General features: G+C 42.6%; 1 protein-coding gene across 1 annotated transcript in view; it reads left to right on the top strand.

Annotated features, from left to right (window-relative positions):
• Positions 1 to 1,622: 1,622 nt before the first annotated feature.
• Positions 1,623 to 20,744, top strand: part of MIDEAS (mitotic deacetylase associated SANT domain protein) — a 106,943-nt gene continuing 87,821 nt past the window's right edge. The window contains exon 1 of the mRNA XM_060761155.2: positions 1,623 to 1,719. The gene's annotated coding sequence lies outside the window, so the exon portion shown is untranslated. The remainder of the gene's footprint in view (positions 1,720 to 20,744) is intronic.

Genomic DNA, 20,744 nt, shown 5'->3' with positions numbered 1-20,744 from the left:
CTGGGGCACTTCTACATTTAGTAATGTGATGCGGTAACAACATGAAGGTTGAAATATTCTGCTCTTGTTTTGCTTATTTCAAATCCTGTGAGGACTAGAACATATTTATTGTGCACGTTCTTCCAGAGCCTTGCAACAAAAGCCATTTCATCCTTATCAGAGCCAATACTGAAATGTTTAAATATACCTCTGACTCACATTTACCTACACTTCAAAAGATTTGGGAGCACAAGTAGTCACCTGTCAGTAAAAGGAACATTTTGTGTTGGCAGCTGACAGAGTGACACATTTTAACTCCATATGCAACAGCAATAATGTGTGCTGTTAGAAATCAACAGGGCTTCCAGGGCAATATTTAAAAAAAACAAAAAACCTAAGATGAACATATGCAAAGAAGAGTTAGGCGTCAAAAATAAATGAGAGAGCGTGAGCAGCAACTGCAACTCACTCACACATTATTGCAAGATTAAAAGTGCATTGGCACCTGGAACAGGAATGCAATTAACAACAACGAGTTGATGGCAACTAAACCAAGTCTAAAGCAATGTACTTACTTACTTAGGCAATCCCTCGTTGTCCGAGTAGGATTGTCTTCCGAGACTGCTGTACTGGCGGCGGGTCCGTAGGTGAGTGTGGAGCCCTATTCTTGATCTGCATCTTCTCCCGCAGTGAGGGCATTGGTTTCCAGGTGGAAGGTGGTCCTGGTCGGGGTTGGCTTGACACGCCTTCCTTTTGGCACGTTTTTCTCTTTTGCCCTCCATTCGTGCCTCTTCAAATTCTACAACACTGCTGGTCACAGCTGACCTCCAGCTGGAGCGTTCAAGGGCCAGGGCTTCCCAGTTCTAAGTATCTATGCCAGAGATTTTTAAGGCTGGCATTGAGCCCATATTTAAATCTCTTTTCCTGCCCACCAAGATTTCGTTTTCCGTTCTTGAGTTTGGAGTAGAGCAACTGCTTTGGGAGACAGTGGTCGGGCATCCGGACAACGTGGCCAATCCAGCAAAGTTGATGGCGGAGGACCATCGCTTCAATGCTGGTGGTCTTTGCTTCTTCCAGCACGCTGACATTTGTCCGCTTATCTTCCCAAGAGATTTGCAAGATTTTCTGGAGGCAGTGCTGATAGAATTGTTCCAGGAGTTGCATATGACATCTGTAGACAGTCCACGTCTTGCAGGCGTATAGCAGAGTTGGGAGGACAATAGCTTTATAAACAAGCACCTTGGCATCCCTACGGATGTCCCTGTTCCCAAACACTCTCTGCTTCATTCAGAAGAATGCTGTACTCGCAGAGCTCAGGTGGTGTTGTATTTCAGTGTCAATGTTGACTTTTGTGGAGAGGTGGCTGCCAAGGTAGTGGAAATGGTCAACATTTTCTAATGTTACACCATTAAGCTGTATTTCTGCCATTAAGCTGTATTTTTGACTCATATAATGCATTTAATTCTGCATTACATAGAGCTCCACTGCCCATATGATGCACTGACCATATGCAGATATTGCAGATACAGCCACAGCAGAAGTCACTAGGCGGGTGAGGTGGGGAGGGTGGGCAGACGGGGCGGGGCTTGAGAGGGCCTCTCGGGGAGCCCAGCCCCCAAACCTCTGCCCCAGGGCTGCTCTAGGAAGTGACGCCTCCCCAGCAGCAGCAGCAGCACTAGCAGGAGGCAACGGAGGGCCTCAAATTTGGCTCCTGGGGCGACTCAGGAGCAGCAGATCAAGGTAAGCGACCCTTCGGGGTGGGGAGGGGATCCTGGGGTCATGGCTTTCCCAGTTTGGGCAGATGTCCTGCTTTCTCTCTCCGGGGTAAAAGTTGAGAAGCAAGCCTGCATGCAGCTGAGCCTGCGCTTATGTAAACAGACAAGGGAAAACTTTTGAAAAGGAGGAAGAGGAGCAGGAACAGGTTTGCAGTGAGTGGCGTTCGGGGCGGAAGGCTTTGCACTGTGATCGCACTATTATTCCGCTTTAAAACACTCCCGGGGATGAAGATACAGAAAGGCTGACACTCCAGCTGCTTTGCTTTGTCCCCCCCCCCCCCCCCCTCTTGGGTGCATCTTCACACTGTAGAATGAATGCAGTTTGACACGACTCGGAAATGCCATGGTTCAATACTATGGAATCCTGGGAGCTTTAGTTCTGCAAGGTTCTGCAAGGTCTTTAGCCTTCCATGCCAAATGGCTCAATGCTATGGAATCCTGGGAGCTGTAGTTCTGCAGGGTCTTTAGCCTTCCCTGCCAAAAGGCTCAGTGAGATGGAATCCTGGGAGCTATAGTTCTGCAAGGTCCTTAGCCTTCCATGCTAAATGGCTCGATGCGATGGAATCCTAGGAGCTGTAGTTCTGCAAGTTCTGCAAGGTCCTTAGGCTTCCCTGCCAAATGATTCAATGCAATGGCATCCTGTGAGCTGTAGTTCTACAAGGTCTTTGGCTTTCCCTGCCAAATGGTTCAATGCTATGGAAACTTGGGAGCTGTATTTCTGCAAAGTCTTTAGCTTTCCCTGCAAAATGGCTCAATGCGATGGAATCCTGGGAGCTGTAGTTCTGCAAGGTCTTTAGCCTTTCCTGGGGAGTCACTAAACTCCCAAGATTCCATAGCATTGAGCCTTGGCAGTAAAAGTGGTACCACTGCATTCATTCCACAGTGTAGATGCACCAAGTGAGACTGGAAGTTGTTTTATTTCATCTTCCCAATTGGGAATAGATCTACATTGCCTTGAACTGCATTATATGGATTTATTACACTGACTATATAATATATAGTCTGAGGGGGAAAAGGAAGGGGCCTGAGGCTGTTAGGAATAGTGGGAGTCGAAGTCCAAAACACCTGGAGGACCAATGTTTGCCCATACCTATTGTAGATGCACCTTCAGCGAATCAAATTTTGGTGCAGACCCAAAATTAATAAGAACATAATCCTTGGCCTTGTCTTACTCAACTGCCGAATATGCCTGTCCTGTTTGGCATAAGTCTGCCCATGAAAACAGGTGAACGTAGCATTGAACTAAACATGCAGAATAATCACAGAATGTCTTAAACCTACACCTGTTGATAAACTCTATAAGCTAGTTGGCAGTGCCCCCCTCCCCCTCGATGTGAGAGAAATAAGGTTGAACACTGTAAAAGCCATCTACTACATGGCTACCAGTCTCCTCCCAACAGACTCAAATCAAGGAAAAGCTTTATGAGAACTACCACTCCTCTTGGCATCCCTCTAGCAACAGCAAGGGTATCCCTCAGGGCAGCTAACCAGGAATGAACATCTTGGAAGTCCCTGAACAGACTCAGAAGTGGAGTGGGCAGATCAAAAGACAATCTGGCAAAATGGCATTACCTAAAAGAAGCCCAAACCTTGTGTGACTGTGGAGCAGAACAGACAGCTCCACATTTGTATGCTTGTCCATTGTGCCCTGCCTCATGTACAGAGGAGGAATTGTTGGAGGCTACAGACAATGCCATTGCTGTTGCCTGTTTTTGGTCAAAAGATATTTAGCCGCCTGCACGCCTTCTATTTTTATCAGATTTATACTAATTTATGCAATGCTTTTGTTACGAAATCAATAAAGCAAATAAAATAAACTAGGTAGCTTGTTGCGGTTGGAACACCCTCCCCTTTTTATCCACAGTGGTTTCTGCTCTTTCCACCCACAAGTGTGGAAAAAGGCTGCTTCCATTGCAGGGGGAGGGAGGACGGAAAGTGTCAAAGTAGGTCTTCCAAATATGGGACACGTTTGCAGGAAGGAGACAGAAGGCGCTGCCTTGAGACAAATCATCTCCAGTCTGTAGGGATCAGACGTCTCCTCTGAGACTTAAATAGGCTTGCTTCCCCCCCCCCTCCCCGCTCCCCGCTCCCCGAATGCTTTTTTTTTTAAAGACCCAGTGGGACAAAAGCTTTCTGCGTGGCTCCTGACAGATGTTCATTGGAGCATATTTCTCAAGTTTGTAGCAGGAAACGAAAGAGGAGGGGTTTCTTTTGGCACATGATTGACTAAGCTGGCCAAAACACTCACTGGCGCCTGCAACCTTACATAAGGTTTGCAAGCTTTCTAACAAGCCTGTGCAAAGGACTGGGTGCTTTAAAGCCTTGTGAAGCCCACGGGACATTTTTTTTCCCTCCCTTGCGCTGAAGTCTCACATGGTGCTTTTGGTTTTGCAAAGGAAGCTTGTGGCACAGAGCTTTCCAAACTGTGTGTCATGACACAGGAGTGCCCGGTGGTGCAATGGGTTAAACCCTTGTGAGGGCATGACTGAAGACCAACAAGGTCAGAGGTTCAAATCTGGGGAGAGCATGGATGAGCTCCCTCTGTCAGCTCCAGCTCCCCATGTGGGGGCATGAGAGAAACCTCCCACAAGGATGGTAAAACATCAAAAAGCATCCGGGCATCCCCTGGGCAACGTCCTTGCAGACTGCCAATTCTCTCACAGCAGAAGCGACTTGCAGTTTCTCAAGTCATTCGTGACATGTGTAGGTGTGTCACGCAAACATCACGAGAAATGACCCAAATCTTGGAAACGTGTATTATCGTACAAATAATATATATTTAAAAAAACATAAATGAAAGGTGTTAATGAGATACTGTTATATTGCGTCCTCATACATTTCGTTTTTACAGATAATGTATGTGTCTGCATCTCGTATAAGGGTTTGGTTTAACTTCCAGTTTACCAGTGAAACTCAATTCCTGTGTTGTAAATGATGCAATGGTGTGTCACCAACACAAAATACTTGCAAAGCTCTTCAGCCACATCTATACTGAATGTTTAATGCAGTTTCAGGCCAATATTGAAGAAAGTGGCTTCATTATGCAGATGATTGTACTGGCAGTCCCCGAGTTACAAATATCCAACATAGTTAAGAACGAGGGTGAGACAACAGGAAGTGGCAAAGGGCATTCACTCCTAGAAAACTCCTAGAAGAGTTTTTATAGGAAAGGGATCTCAACTGAAGCTTTATCGCCAATCCTTGTTTCCACAAGCCAATGTATTCAAAATCTAATTAACAGAGGGACAGAAAGTGAGGTGAACAAGGGCACAGACAGCAAAACAAACACCACATGTGTGTTAATCCTTCCCTGTGCTATCCAAATCATTCATGTGTGTGTGTGTATAGGTATATGGCTGGATATATACTTTAAAATGTACCTGTTCAACTTAAAAAACAAACCTACAGAACCTATCTTGTTCATAACTTGGGAACTGTCTGTATAGGAAATCCTGGAACCAGTTTGAGGCTTGGCTGTTGATAACACAAACCACAGAGCACTGGTGCCTATTTCCTTTGTGCGACTTTAGTGCAAGTTTCTTGTCTGACCGCCTCAGTTTGAGTCTTGCTTCAAACTTCATTACATGCTCAGTGTAGATGAGGCCCAACAGAACGAAATTGATAGCATATACTTTCCTAGAGTATATCTACATTGTAGAATAATGCACTTTGATACCACTTTAACAACTAGGGCTCAACCCCATGGAATCGTGGGATTTGTGATTTGGTGAGGTACTAGCACTCTTTGGCAGAGAAGACTAAAGACCTTGTGAAACTACAGCTCCTAGGATTTTATAGTATTGAGCTATGGTAATTAAAGTGGTATCAAACGGCATTATTTTGACAGTGTAAGTGAATCCTACAGGAAAGGAGATTCCACCTGAACATGAGGAAGAACTTCCTGACTGTGAGAGCTGTTCAGCAGTGGAACTATGGAGCCCCCGGTGGCGGAGTGGGTTAAACCCCTGTGCCGGCCGGACTGAAGACCGACAGGTCACAGGTTCAAATCCAGGGAGAGGCGGATGAGCTCCCTCTATCAACTCCAGCTCCTCATGCGGGGACATGAGAGAAGCCTCCCACAAGGATGATAAAAAACATCAAATCATCCGGGCGTCCCCTGGGCAACATCCTTGCAGACGGCCAATTCTCTCACACCAGAAGCAACTTGCAGTTTCTCAAGTCGCACCTGACATGACCAAAAAAACCCCCAAAAAATCGGTGGAACTCTCTGCCCCAGAGTGCGGTGGAGGCTAATTCTTTGGAGGCTTTTAAGCAGAGGCTGGATGGTCATCTGTCGGGGGTACTTTGAATATGATTTTCCTGCTTCTTGGCAGGGGGTTGGACTGGATGGCCCACGAGGTCTCTTCCAACTTTATGATTCTATGATTCCTAGGGTGCAGTTATTACAGCAGTTTGACACCACTTATACTGCCATGGCTCAGTATTATATAAGTCTGGGGTTTGTAGTTTTGTGAGCTATTTAGACTTCTCTGTCAGGTCTGATGCCACAACTAAACAAAGTAAGAAGAAGTATTAAGCTGCTATAATTCCGCAGTGTGACTACACTCGTAATCTAATACCTGAGCTGTATGGAGGAAAAAGCCTGAGAACAGACTTTTCTGGGCACGCTGTGTCTGTGAATAGTTGCCTGCTACAGGATCCCCTTGTATGCTGATATTCCAGGCTATATCTTTTGTGTTGTGTACTGGCATAAAGAAAAACTTGGTTTTAACTGGGTATTAATTGTGCTAGGATTAGATTTGATGCCTTTTGCAAAAAAAGAAAGGAAAAGAAAAAGCAAACTAAAAAGGGAGTATTCAAGCAAGGAACAAAAAGCTGTTCAACTTGCTTATTGCCCTGGTCCGTTTTGTCCAAAATTCCTTGAACGTCATGGGACCTCGTGAGTTGCTATTCCCTAAAGCAATCTGAGGATTTTATGCAATATTTGAGAAATAAAATTTATACTGCTCATGTGAGACAGAATGAGCAACAGAAATGTAGTTAAAGTGGATATTTCTTATATAGATTAGCTACCAAATAGTAAACCTGGAGTATGGGATATGGGTGTGTGTGTGTTTGCAACTGCAAGTGTCTAATGTTTTACCATTATTGGAAATTTGGTGCCAGGGCACCATCTGGGCTTTGAGCAAGAGCTGCATTTTGATGGATTTGCATCATCATAAAAATCACAAGATCCAAGCATAGATGATATCTATCTTTTTACACTGTAGGATGACTGCACAAGAGTACATCGAGCATAGAGTGGATTGGGTAAAACCTTGGCTGTATTTTAAACACAGACACACACACTGAAAGAGGCATATAGATTTGCCAAGTTCCTGTTTGACCTGAAGTGTATGATCTTCCTTGGATTCTTACCAGTATTCGTTGGACAATGTGCATTTAAGGTTACACTGCAGTTACTAAAAAGGAATGGAGAAAGGGGGAAGGAATTTGCATGCCTATGAAAGCCGTTGCCTTAATGCAAAGGACATAACATCTCTGGAAGAAAGCGTAAAGTTTTGGGAATCTCTGACAACAAAGTACTTGATCAAACAATCAAAGAGCATTCTGAGCCAGCCACTACAACTCCCAAATGTCTATTTTTCGCAAACTCTAACAGTGTTCAATGTATTCTCGAAGGCTTTCATGGCCGGAATCACTGGGTTGTTGTAGGTTTTTTCGGGCTATATGACCATGTTCTAGAGGCATTCTCTCCTGACGTTTCGCCTGCATCTATGGTAAGCATCCTCAGAGGTAGTGAGGTCTGTTGGAACTAGGAAAGTGGGTTTATATATCTATGGAATGACAAGGGTGGGACAAAGAACTCTTGTCTGTTGGAACTAGGTGTGAATGTTTCAACTGACCAGTGTTCTACCAGTGTTCACATTTGGGCATATTAAGTATCTGTGCCAAGTTTGGTCCAGATCTATCATTGTTTGAGCCCACCAAAGCCTTCCAGTATTTTCTGTTAGTCATGGGAGTTCTATGTGTCAAGTTTGGTACAAATCTATCGTTGGTGGAGTTCAGAATACTCTTTAATTGTAGGTTATCTATAAATCCCAGCAACTACAACTCCCAAATGACAAAATCAATCCTCCCCCCCCCATCCCCGCCAGTATTCAAATGTGGGTGTATCAGGTATTTGTGCCAAATTTGGTCCAGTCAATGAAAATAAATCCTGCATATTAAATATTTACACTACAATTGATAACAGTAGCAAAATTACAGTTGTGAAGAAGCAACGAAAATAATGTTATGGTTGGGGGGGGGGGGTGGTCACCACAACATGAGGAATTGTATTAAGGGGTTGCGGCATTAGGAAGGTTGAGAAACACTGGTTTAAAAGAAGCGTAAATGTTGCAGCTGGCAAGCTTGGATAACACTGAGTAGCCATGAAGGTGCTACATCCACCAGTGAGGGTATCTGCATAGAGGTAGCCTGGCCTCTGTTGCCTGGAGGCATCCTCTGTTTGGGAGGTGTTAATTTGCACTTGATTGCTTGCTGTCTGGAGTTCTCCTGTTTCTGAGTTGTGTTTATTATTTATTATCTTGCTTCTGGTGTTTTTTTTAATACTGGTAATCAGATTTTGTTCATTTTTATGGTTTCCTCCTTTCGGTTGAAATTGTTCACGTGCTTGTGGATTTCAGTGGCTTCTCTGTGTAGTCTGACATGATGGTTGTCAGAGAGGTCTGGAATTTCTGTGTTCTCAAATAATATTCTGTGTCCAGTTGCTCTGCTATGGCTGACTTCTCTGGTTGCATTAGTCTGCAGTGCCTTTCATGTTCCTTGATTCATGTTTAGGCAATGCTACATTTGCTGGTCCCTTTGTAGACCTGTCCACAGCTACATGGTATACGGTAGACTCCTGCAGAGGTGAGAGGATCTTGCTTGTCCTTTGCTGAACGTAGCATTTGTTGAATTTTCTTAGTGGGTTTGTACATAGTTTGTAGATTGTGTTTCTTCATCGGCTTCTCTATGCAGTCGGTGGTTCCCCTGATGTATGGAAAGAATTTTTTTTCCTCTGGGTGAATCTTTGTCTTTATTCTTGTTGTTTCTCATTGTTAACCTCTGAGAAAAAGGAATCTATGTATATTGTAATATGCAAGAAATACTGTGTTCATCATACTTTTCTCTCAAATAGATTCTTAGCAAAGAAGGTGCAAAGTAATCAAAATATTGTAATTTGCTCAACCAAGACAGAACATTATAAAGATTTCCCTTGACATTAAGTCTAGTCATGTCCAACTTTGGGGGGTGGTGCTCATCTTCATTTCAAAGCCAAAAAGCAGGCATTATCCAGAGATGCCTTTTAGGTCATGTGGCTGGCATGACTGCATGGAGCGCTGTTACCTTTCCGCCGAAGCGGTACTTATTAATCTACTCACATTTGCATGTTTTCAAACTGCTAGGTTGGCAGAAGCTGGGGCTAACCATGGGAGCTCACCCCATCTACGGATTCCAACAGTTGACCGGGGGGGGGGGCTCTAAGCACAGAACTGGATAGCATCTGGCTGACAAAGTGGCACAAAACTATTTGCCACCTTAATGACACTCAGGTAGTGGATAGCTGACCTTGTTGTGTAGGTTACATTTAAGCAAATTTAGCATATAGTATGATCCCTGAATCTGTAGGAGAGACATTGCTGAATTTATAGTGAAAACAGGCAAATGTGGATAATAATGAATCCTATAGAAATGAATGACCATGAAGAACCGAAATAATTCCTAGTTATTCAGTATGTAAATATATAATCAAGTTTCCTGGAGTATCTAGAAAATTCCTAGGGAAGACATACCAGTACTTTGTCAAATACAAGTTCTTATGGGTATAAGAGTCGTACTTTATTTTTTTATTTATATATTTATTATTTATTTACTATACTTGTATACTTGCCTTTCTCAGCTTATCGGCGACTCAGAAGTTCTAAAATAGTTGGTACATTAAACAAATAATCTAAATAAATGCATAATTTCAAGCAAATTTGCTTAGAATCAAGTTTATACTGAGTTTATATGAAAACTTATTATTATTCCGTGCAAGCCTCAAATGCACAGTCACATATGCCTTTTATACAAACCCACATAGGCAGGTTCACATTGCAGTGGACTGGAGGAGAAGTAAACAAGACAAGCCAGAGATAAAGTTCCAATTAACGTTAGTTCTATAAATAACTTGCTTAGTTTTACATGCCTTCCTCAGGATAGTGGAATAAAGAGGGTCTCCCTCCTCAGTTTTTCTTTCAAATCAATCCATGTAAAAGACAGGTAGATTGTGGTTTAATTTCAGATATTTTTTTTGTGTCAGAAGGCAACTTGAAAAACTGCAAGTCGCTTCTGGTGTGAGAGAATTGGCTGCCCAGGGGATGCCAGGAAGTGTTAGCATCCTGTGGGAGGCTTCTCCCATGTACCCGCATGGGAAGCTGGAGCTGACAGATGGGAGCTCACCCCGTCTTGCAGATTCAAACCACCGATCTTCAGGTCTGCAGTTCAGTGGCACCAGGGTTCAACCCATGGTGCCACCATGGCTCTTAATTTCAGAATGGGAAGTGTTCATATGTGTACATTTTAGGGACAGTTTATAGTTTTGTTGGCACTCTCCACTTCTTTGGAGGTCATTCCCAGGGTATTGCTTTTCCTTTTAAGAGAGTGGTTAGAAAAAGTTAATGTAGACTATGAGAATAGATAAAGTGGGCATTCACAGCCCTTCAGAGTCTCTCAACAGGCTCATGAAAAAAGAGCCTTGTGCATATATATGCCTTCAAGTCTCCAGTCAACTTATGACGATCCCATGAATTTCATAGGGTTTTCTCAGGCAAAGATTACAGCCTGAAAAACCTACAACAACCCAGTTACTTGGCGTTGGTTTTGCCAGTTCCATCTTCTGAAACATAGCCTACACCTGTATTCATTGATGGTCATTGATTGTCTCCCATCCACGTACTAACCAGTACCTGCTATCATTCCAGGAAAAAGATAAAAGCAGGCAAATTGTTTAATCGGTTCTGTCCTGAAGAAGGAACACATATATTAGCTGTTCCAGTCAGTGTACCCTGGAGAGCCAGTTTATGGCCCCCATTCTTTCTCCTCTTTATTTAGCAGTCCGTTTTGTTGTTCAAAGTGCATTTGGAAATTGCTCTTCTACGCGTTGCCTCTGTTTGCGGGCATCACCAAGCAGGTGCAGTTGAGGCTGAGGGCAGTGACCCAAATACCTGTCATCTTCAGCACATGCTGACCCATTTACACTGGCAGATAAATAAAGGGCCAGAGTGCCATTATATCTTTTAAAGTGCCTGTTCTCAAGGTAAGCTAATGCATATACTGAAAGTGCTCTTTGGGGCCTCTAAAGCTGGAAAAGATATTCGGTCGATCTATGCTTCGGAATCCAAAATCCAAAGAACAGTACCATAGTAACTCTTCCGCTTGCAGAAATTGTATGGGTTGAAGCACAGATGGTTCTAGCCTTGCGATTTTGGTTACTAATTGTGTACCACAACCTGAATAGCGAGTGGCCTTAGGCTAGAAGAAGCAAGGCATGAAAACGGATATTCTCTTAGCCAAAGCTGCATTTGCACTGCAGAATTCATGCAGTTTGATACCGCTATAGCTGCCATGGCTCAATGTGTGAAATCATGGGGCTTGTAGTTTCACAGGTTCTTTAGCCTTTTCTGCCAAAGTGTGGTAGTATCTCATTATTGTTCCATAGATTGAGCCATAGCAGTTATAGTTTCAAACTTAAGTAATTTTACAGTGTAGATTCACCCAAAGCTGGATTTAGCACAGTGGGTTAAATCGCTAAGCTGCAGAAAATCCTGCCGATCGAAAGGTTGGCAGTTCAAGCCTGGGTCTGGGTAAGCACCCGCCGTCAGTCTCAGCTCCCTGCCCACCTAGCAGATCGAAAATAGAAATCCAATTAGATAAATAGGTACCGCTTTAAGCAGAGAGGGAATAAAAGGCACCAATAAGGACATGTTGACGATTAAATCGGGAGGACATCTAAGGATGACGAAGTTCCTCGGCATGGAAGATGGAGCGACAGCATTCCCCCCCCCCCCCGGTGGCCAGAGTCTAGCACAGGTCACCTCACAACCTCTGAGGATGCCTGCCATAGATGCAGGCGAAACATCAGGAGAGAATGCTTCTTGAACATGGCCATATAGCCCGAAAGACCTACAACAATCCAATGGGAAAAGTCTTTGTTCTGTTTATGTATTGTCTGTCCTTGTTAATTGTATAACGGCATTGAATATTTGCCATATATGTGTTCTGTAATCTGCCCTGAGTCCCCTTGGAGAGATGGAGCAAAATTTAAATAAAGTATATATTATTTATTAGTTATTATTATAAAGCCCTACTTTGTGAAAACATAATCAACAACGTATTGTCGAGCGCTTTCATAGCCAGAAGCACTGGGTTGTTCTACGTTTTTCAGACTATATGGTCATGTTCCAGAAGCATTCTCTCCTGACATTTCACCTGCATCTATGGCAGGCATCCTCAGAGGTTGTGAGGCCTGTCATAGGTGAAATGTCAGGAGATAATGCTTCTGGAACATAGCCATACAGCCTGAAAAAACTTAAAACAACCCATAATCAACAACATCATCAAGCAGCCTTAGCACTAAGGAAGCTGTATTTATTTCTTCCAGGAGTAGTGAAAGTGTGGGTGGCAGTTTGCATGTGGTCCGAAAGCTCTTCTTTTTGACCTGAAGCCTGCAACCATTAATATTCTTAATCCCATCCATGTATGGACTGTTGCAAGTGGCCAAAACACCCCCAAATGTGTTAGCTTACTTCTCTTCCTTTTCCTTCAGAGTGCTGCAAAACAATGTTTGGCAAAATCAAAACTTCATTTGCTGTGGCTTGAAATGTAAGCAAAGGGCCTCTTGTGGAAACAACCCTTTCCCTCTTCTGCAGCTGCCTTTCCTCCATAAGCTCTTTCCTCTGTCTGATGGCACTCCAAATTATTTTCACTTCCAGATATATGTTTACAAGGAGAAGAAGTTGTATTGTAATAAGAAATTCAATGTGCAAATTCAATAAATGTGAATTTAAAATGATCTGTGGGAATGAATGGAAGAATGGAAGGATGTGTGGATGGAGCTAATAATTTTGAAAACACCAGTATAATATTAAGGCCTGCAATGACTAACTACCTGCTTGCTGGACTTGCTAATGAGAAACTCTGATAAGAACTGGGACAGTGATAAAGGAAATGTTTGCAGCCTGCCTTATGTTAAGAAGGAAGTCAACATAAGATCAATACCAATCAAGAAGATCAACATCTGGCCAGGAAACTGAGATGGATCCAGGTTGGAAGATGTCTATCATTAATTTACAACTTTGGGACTACATCAGCAGAATATTCCTATAAAAGACACAGTCTAATAATGCTCAAATCGTGGCAGACCGAGGAGTCTGTTCCACCCGCCATGCTCTGCTCCATGGAAGGAGAGAGATGGTGTATTCAGATAGTGGCAGATCTGCACGGGAGCAGTCTGGTCACTTTGGGGCTTCTTTCTCAAGGGAAGAGGAAGAAGTGCGCTTTTGGAGTCTTGGATTTTGTGCAGGGATTCAGGTTCTGCTGTATGAAAAACGGAGATCTGGTCCTTGGCATTGTTCTTAGGGAAAGAAGTTTTGGCTTCTCAGCGTTTTGAAGTTATGACGTTATGGAAGTTTTGGAACTATGCGTTGGCAGGCTGTAGGAAAGCAGGGACTGGCCTTACAGGTGCTTCGCCAAGAAGGGAGAAAATGATATGGTAATATTTGGATGCATGTAGATGAATGCATGTACATGTGTGTGAATGCTGAGTGAAAATGTAATTCCCCTTTGTTTGTTTGTTAACCAATGTAATTGTAAATCCAATGTAGTTGCATAGAATCTGTATGTTTGTATGTCGATTGTCATTCTTTGTCTAAATATTTTCTGTAATATATACCTTCTCACACTGGAAATTGCAATAAAAAGAACCTATGCTTTAAAATAATTGAAAAGTCATTCATGACAGTATCTCTGCTCAGGTTTTTAGGCTCTCCCCTCCCACTTAAAGATTTAAAGATTCAGGGCTTTATTATTTGCATGTATGCATAAGATGTAGTTTGGAAAGAAATACCAGTTGGCTACTGTTTTCTTTGCACTGAAGACAAAAGGGAAAGAAAAACTCACTTAAAATTAGCTGAGGAGGTGGTGTGAATCTGGCTGAAGGTAATGTGGGTGTAGATTAATGCAGTTTGGAAAGAGAGGTGTGAATACATCCTAAATAATTCCCTGGATGTGCTCAGAAAACAAAGCTGCAGACCTGCACTGTTCCACGATTATAATCCACCAGTATGTTTCAAAACTGTCAGGCTTGGTACATGATCCAGGCTCTGGATGTGTAGCCCTCTAATGTGTATGTAGACTCTGGGATTTGAACAGCAGAGGAACATACAGACGAATTAATGGTTCTGGCATCTGGATAGTTTCTGAAATGATGGATTTCCCTCTGAAGCAAATTTCCCATGGTTTATAAGCACAGAACTTAATGTCTCCCTTGTTCCACAGTCAGAGTTAAATTGTTCAGACCAACGAAGGCTTGTAGTTTACATAGTCATAAAAGAGAGTGCATGTCTGTGGCAACCAGAGCTGAGCAGGGCATTGGGTGGGATTTTTCAGTTGTCCAACTTCCAGTTATGGCATTACTTTATTATATTTCCATATATATTTTTTGCTTCTAAAGGGAGGTTTTAGAAGCAAAAAAGAAAAAAAGAAGAAGAAGACAAAAGGAGAAATTGCCAGAACATATTAAACTACTATGGTAGATAACCGTACTTCGGTTTTTGACAGTGTATTTTGATTGTTGCCCAAGGTGCAACAAAAAGGTAGGGACAGTTTCCTAGGAACAAAAAGGATGACATAGAAACATTATTTTTTCATGCCAGAAGTAACTTGAGAAATTGCAAGTTGCTTCTGGTGTTAGAGAATTGGCTGTCTGCAAGGACGTTGCCCAAGGAACGCCCGATGTTTTGATGTTTTACCATCCTTGTGGGAGGCTTCTCTCATGTCCCCACATGGGAAGCTGGAGCTGACAGATGGGAGCTCACCCAGTCTTGCAGATTTGAACTGCAGACCTTCAGGATTTAACCCATTGTGTTGCTGCAGCTCCGTAGCAACATTTATAGAGGATTTAAAAAATGAAGACAGGAAAGAGCTCAGGCATAGCAGTTAAAATTACTGAGTCAAGAAATAAGGGGACAGTTTAGGAGATGGTCATCAGTCTTTTTTTTGGTATCTCCACTGGAGATTTATCACCAATCCTTGTCTCCACAACAAACAAAAATTCTAAAAATCAAATTATTACAGGGATGGAAAGTGAGGTGAAATCTTCCGAACAGGGGCACAGACTCCAAAACAAACATTTGTCTGGAGTTACACTTAAAAATGTACCTGTTCCGACATACATAAAAATTCAACTTAAGAATAAACCCACTGAAGCTATCTTGTTTGTAACTTGGGGACTGCCTGTATTTGTAACTGTAGTTCTAATGCTTTAAAAAATCCAAATAATATTTTTATTTTTGTGGACAATTTTCTGGAAATTACCAGCACAAGCTGGAACATTTTATTCTCACCCTCAGCTGGGTTTCTTATTTGTTGCAAGACACATCAAGACAAAGGCCTCCTTGTCTTCTCTCTCTCTCTCTTAAAATTTCTGAGTTACAGTTTATAGTGCACTGTATGTTTGTTTTTCCAGGTTCCACTTATTTGAGTGTTAAACTTCCAAAGCAACTAAAATCAATACAGTGGGAATTATGCATAATTTATTTGTCTTTTTCTTAGCCCAAGTTACTCCTCCTCCATTTTTTGGGGGCTAATGTTTGTTTATTTAATTAGGGTATTTTCTTCCTTGTTTCCAAAGATGATTCACCAGCAATTTATACCATCCAGCAAATACAAAACTAAAAAATTAGGACAGTAAATAAAGAGCAATACTAAAAAAAAAAAAAGGGGGGGGGGATTCCAGACAAGAATCAATCAGGGCCAGCTAACACCTCCCAACCAGAGAAGTCAGCCATAGCAGAGCGCCTGATGAACCAACCTGGACACAGCATATTATTTGAGAACACAGAAATGCTGGCCCACTCTAACAATCACCATGTCAGACTACACAGAGAAGTCATTGAAATCCACGAGCATGTGGACAATTTCAACAGAAAGGAGGAAACCATGAAAATGAACAAAATCTGGCTACCAGTATTAAAAAACTCTAAAAATTACAACAGCAAAACAACAGAGGGGAAACAATCAGGCACATTTAATCACCTCTCACCAAAAGATTCCCCCAGGCACTGCCAGGCCACCAATTACTAAACAAGGTGGTCAGTTGAAACATTCACACCTAGCTCCAACAGACAAGAGTTCTTTGCCCCACCCTGGTCATTCCACAGATATATAAACCCACTTTCCTAGTTCCAACAGACCTCACTACCTCTCAGGATGCTTGCCATAGATGCAGGAGAAACGCCTCTAGAACATATAGCTCGAAAAAACCTACAACAACCCAGTATTAACCATATTTGGAAAAACAATTGGACCTTGGACTTCTGGGATTTATTATTCTTTTTATCTTACCTCAGATTCGCAAACTACAGTAAAGTGTAAAATAATGAGTTAGGACAATACAAGACATCCAACTTTTGTAGTAGAGTTAAGAAACATGGCTCTTACAAAGAATTTTTTTTCCTTATCAACAATTAACTCATAATTCCTTTGCACAGAAAAAAAAAGTCCTTTCCTGACTACTTCCTCCCATTTACTTGCATGGGAAATTAACGCAATTGTCCTGCACTTACTGCAATCCCTGGTGTCCCCTTTCTTTGGAACTGGCGTGTATAGTGAGCATTTCCAATCTGTAGGCCATTTCTGTTGATAGATTTTAATGAGAGCTAGAGGCAATTCTGCCTCTGTAGTTTGAAGCAGCTCTATTAGTATATCATCTGTTCCTGGTGATTTATTTCTCCCAAGTGCTCTGAGTGCAGCATCCACTTCATTTTTCAAATTGTAGGATCATCTTTATATTAATTCTGCCTCGAATGAATCTATCATCCTTTCATTTTTTAAAATATATACCGTATTTCACTTAATTTAAGGCACCATCAAATCTAATGTGCCCCTTCCTTTTTTGAAGTCTTGATCTTTGAAAAGAATTTTATTTATTTATTTATTGGAATTTCCTCTGCATGCACAATACCTTGTTTGTTTGTTTTTTTTATTGGCTGCATGCATCTTTTTATTAGCTCTATGTGCCATTGTGGAGGCTTGGGAAGTAGGAAGTGGTGCTTAGTTCAGCTGGACTGGTAAACAGGCATTTGGTTGGAGCTGAAAACACAACAATGGGGAGCTGGCAGAGCCATTGGGGCTGGAGCAGGAATGGGCCAACTTGCGCCCTCCAGGTGTTTTGCACTTCAGCTCCCACCATTACTAACAGCCTCAGGCCCCTTCCTTACTAGAAAGTGAAGCACAAATAATCTTAAACTTTGCAGTGTATCGTTAAAGTAGCATGTCTTTTATTTTGGGTGTGTTCAAAACAAGGGCCTCTCCCAGTGTCTGAAGTATGCAAAGAGCAAGGTTTATATGCAAGTAGGCATTTCCTCTAGATATAATGGGAGCAAACCCTTTAGGGAAAACATTCACTGTGATTGCACCCAGAAATATCCTGGAAGACTGCGAAACTCTCAAAGCAATCATTTTATGCTTTACTTACTTACTTAGGTGATCCCTTATAGTCTGAGGATGTTGACCCTCCAAGTGTAGTGTCTAGGCGGTGGATACGTACCGTATATTCCGGCATATAAGACGACTGGGCATATAAGACGACCCCCAACTTTTCCAGTTAAAATATAGAGTTAAGACGACTCCCAGGCATAAGACTACACCCGCGTATAAGACGACCCCTGACTTTTGAGAAGATTTTCTTGGGTTAAAAAGTAGTCTTATACGCCAGAATATACTGTAGGTATCTGTAGAGACCTATTCTTGATCTGCATGTACTTCTGCTATGAGGACATTGGTTTCCAGGTGTAAGGCAGTCCCAGTCAGGCATGTCTTGATGTGCCTTCATTTTAGCACATTTCTCCCTTTTCACCCTCCATTCATGGGTCTTTGAATTCCACAGCATTGCTGGTCACATCTGACCTCCAGTTAGAGCCCTCAGGGGCCAGGGTCCCAGTTTTTGGTGTCTATGCCAGTTTTTAACAACAAACAAACAACAAAACTTTATTTATATACCGCTCTATCTCCCCAATGGGACTCAAAGGTTGGTTTTAAGCCCATCTTTAAATCTGTTTTTCTGTCCACCAACATGAGTCCCCCTGACAGGGTTGAGAAAAGTGGGGTACAAGTATGGCAAATAAATGACATAAAAACATTACATGTTCCGTTCTTGAGTTGGGGATATAGTATATGCTTTGGGAGACAGCGATCAAGCATTCGGACAGTGTGGCCAGTCCAGTGGAGTTGATGGCATAGGAGCATCACTTCAGTGCTGGTGGTCTTTGCTTCTTCCAGCCTGCTGACATTTGTCCGCCTGTCTTCCCAAGAGATTTGCAGGATTTTTCAGGGGCAACGCTGATGGAATCGTTCCAGGAGTTTATTTATTTTTATTTATTAATTAATCGAATGTATATACCGCCACTCCCCGAAGGCTCGGAGCAGTTTACAACATACATATGCAATACATTACATTTTAAAACAAAGAAAAATTTCAATCAACCAGATTTAAATGCCAGCCTAAATAAATAAGTTTTATAAGCTCTACGAAAAGATAGTAAATCTCGGAGAGCTCGTGTTTACGCTGACAAAGCTTTCCACAGGTAAGGAGCCACCACCGTGAATGCTCTACGTCTAAGTAGACATCAGGTGAAAGGTCCTAAAATTGGGAACTTCAAGGAGATTCTGATCATCTGAACGGAGTGATCTCGGGGCTTGGTAGGGGGTGAGGCGGTCCCTCAGGTACTCCGGCCCCAGGCGATATAAGGCCTTAAAAGTAAGAATCAGCACTTTGAAGGTGATCCAGTGATCAATCGGCAACCAGTGCAGTTGCTGCAAGATTGGAGTAATATGACACTGCGCTGGGACCCCTGCGGGGAAGTGCAACTTACACTTGCACTAGTGTAAGTTTCCGGATCACCAATAAAGGTAGGCCTAAGTAGAGGGTATTACAGTAGTCCAGCCTTGAGATAACCATAGCCTGGATCACCGTGGCCAGGTCGTCCCTGGACAGATAGGGAGCCAGACGCTTAGCCTGACGCAGATGGAAAAATACGACTCTGCTCGCAGCGGAGGCCTGGGCCTCCATCATCAGTAGAGGGTCTAAAAGGACTCCCAGACTCTTTACCAAAGATGCCGGGCATAATGTCACGCCATCCAGGGTAGGCAACCGGATCACCCCTCCGTCCAGGCAACCCAACCAAAGGATCTCGGTCTTCGCTGGATTCACCCTCAACCTGCTGGCACACAACCATCCAGTTGAGTGTGACGTTTGTAGACAGTCCCCGTTTCACAGGTGTATAGCAGGGTTGGGCGGACAATAGCTTTATAAAGAAGCATCTTGGTATCCCTATGAATGTCTCAATCCTCAAACACTCTGTTTCATTCCAAAAAATGCTGCACTCGCAGAGCTTAGGTGGTGTTGCGTTTCAGTGTCAATGTTGACTTTTATGCTTTATTTGTGTGGTGAACACCAGTTAATGAACTCATGTTCCAAACAAATTGGTTTCAGTGTTGTTTTCAAGAGCAGGCCCCTTAAAATCCATATGATAACTATATGTAATTGAGCAGGTTGCATATATATCAGGCATGGGCAAACTTGGGCCCTCCAGATGTTTTGGACTTTAGCTCCCACAACTCTTAACAGCTGCAGGCCCTTTCCTTTTCCCTCTCAGCCGCTTAAGGAGTTGTGGGAGTTGAAGTCCAGAACTCCTGGAGGGCTGAAGTTTGCCCATGCCTAATATATATAGTACCTGCTGTGTACAAAACCACTCTATTCAAGGACTATATGTGTATGTTGGGCAGTCTGCAAATTCAGATGAACACAGAGCTGGGGAAAATTAATATGCTGAAGTACAGTACCCACTATCAACCAGCCGTCATGGCCCAGTTTCTCCCCTTTTGTCTGGAGAGGATCAACACAAGAGAGGAGGTAGGAGCGGATTCTCCCTCCTCCGGTTTATGCCAACCCCAGAAGTTGCAATCCTCAGAGCAGATGCACCACTGGAAGGCAGTGGGAAATTTCTGCCTGGGGAATTCCCTTTTGCTTTCTTTTCCAACCATTGCTAAATATATTAGAAAAGGAAGGAGAAAGTTATTTTTAACATACAGTTGGGGTTTTTTTTGTAGTAAAAAAACTAGGAGCATCAAGCATCCCTTTTCAAATATAAATAGTACCAAATACAGATTACGAGAGCTGAAATGTTTTGATTGTTTCTATAATGAGAATTCATGAAAATAAAAGGAAAGTGAAAAAAGCTGTTTGCTTATTTATTTATTATTGTGTCAACAGCGAGTTGAGGGTACAGTTAAAATGCATTTAAAACAAAGTTTTAAAAAACTTGGCATCATACTAAATGTGCTTTGACCAGAAGCTGGCCACTTGAAGTGTCTCTGGTATCGCTGTAAGAAGGTCCCCCATTGTGCATGTGGCAGGGTTGAGGTTGCATTGTAGGAGATGGTCTGTGGTTTGCTCTTCTCCACATTCACATGTCGTGGACTCCACTTTGTAGCCCCATTTCTTAAGGTGAGCTCTGCATTTTGTGGTGCCATCCTGTTCAGCATCTTCCAGGTCACCCAATCTTCTGTATGCCCAGGACAGGAGGGAGTTTCTCATCCGGTATGAAGAATTGTTTGCTGACTTGTAGCAGTTGGCTGAGAAAAGTACACTAAAAAGAAGTTGAGTAGGTGTGCTATGAAAAGGTTCAAAGCAAATCAATCAACTCAGATGTGTATGTATGCACT

This window comes from Anolis sagrei, chromosome 1, assembly GCF_037176765.1.
Source record: "Anolis sagrei isolate rAnoSag1 chromosome 1, rAnoSag1.mat, whole genome shotgun sequence".
Lineage (NCBI taxonomy): Eukaryota > Metazoa > Chordata > Lepidosauria > Squamata > Dactyloidae > Anolis > Anolis sagrei.
This window is presented reverse-complemented; position numbering and strand designations above follow the sequence as displayed.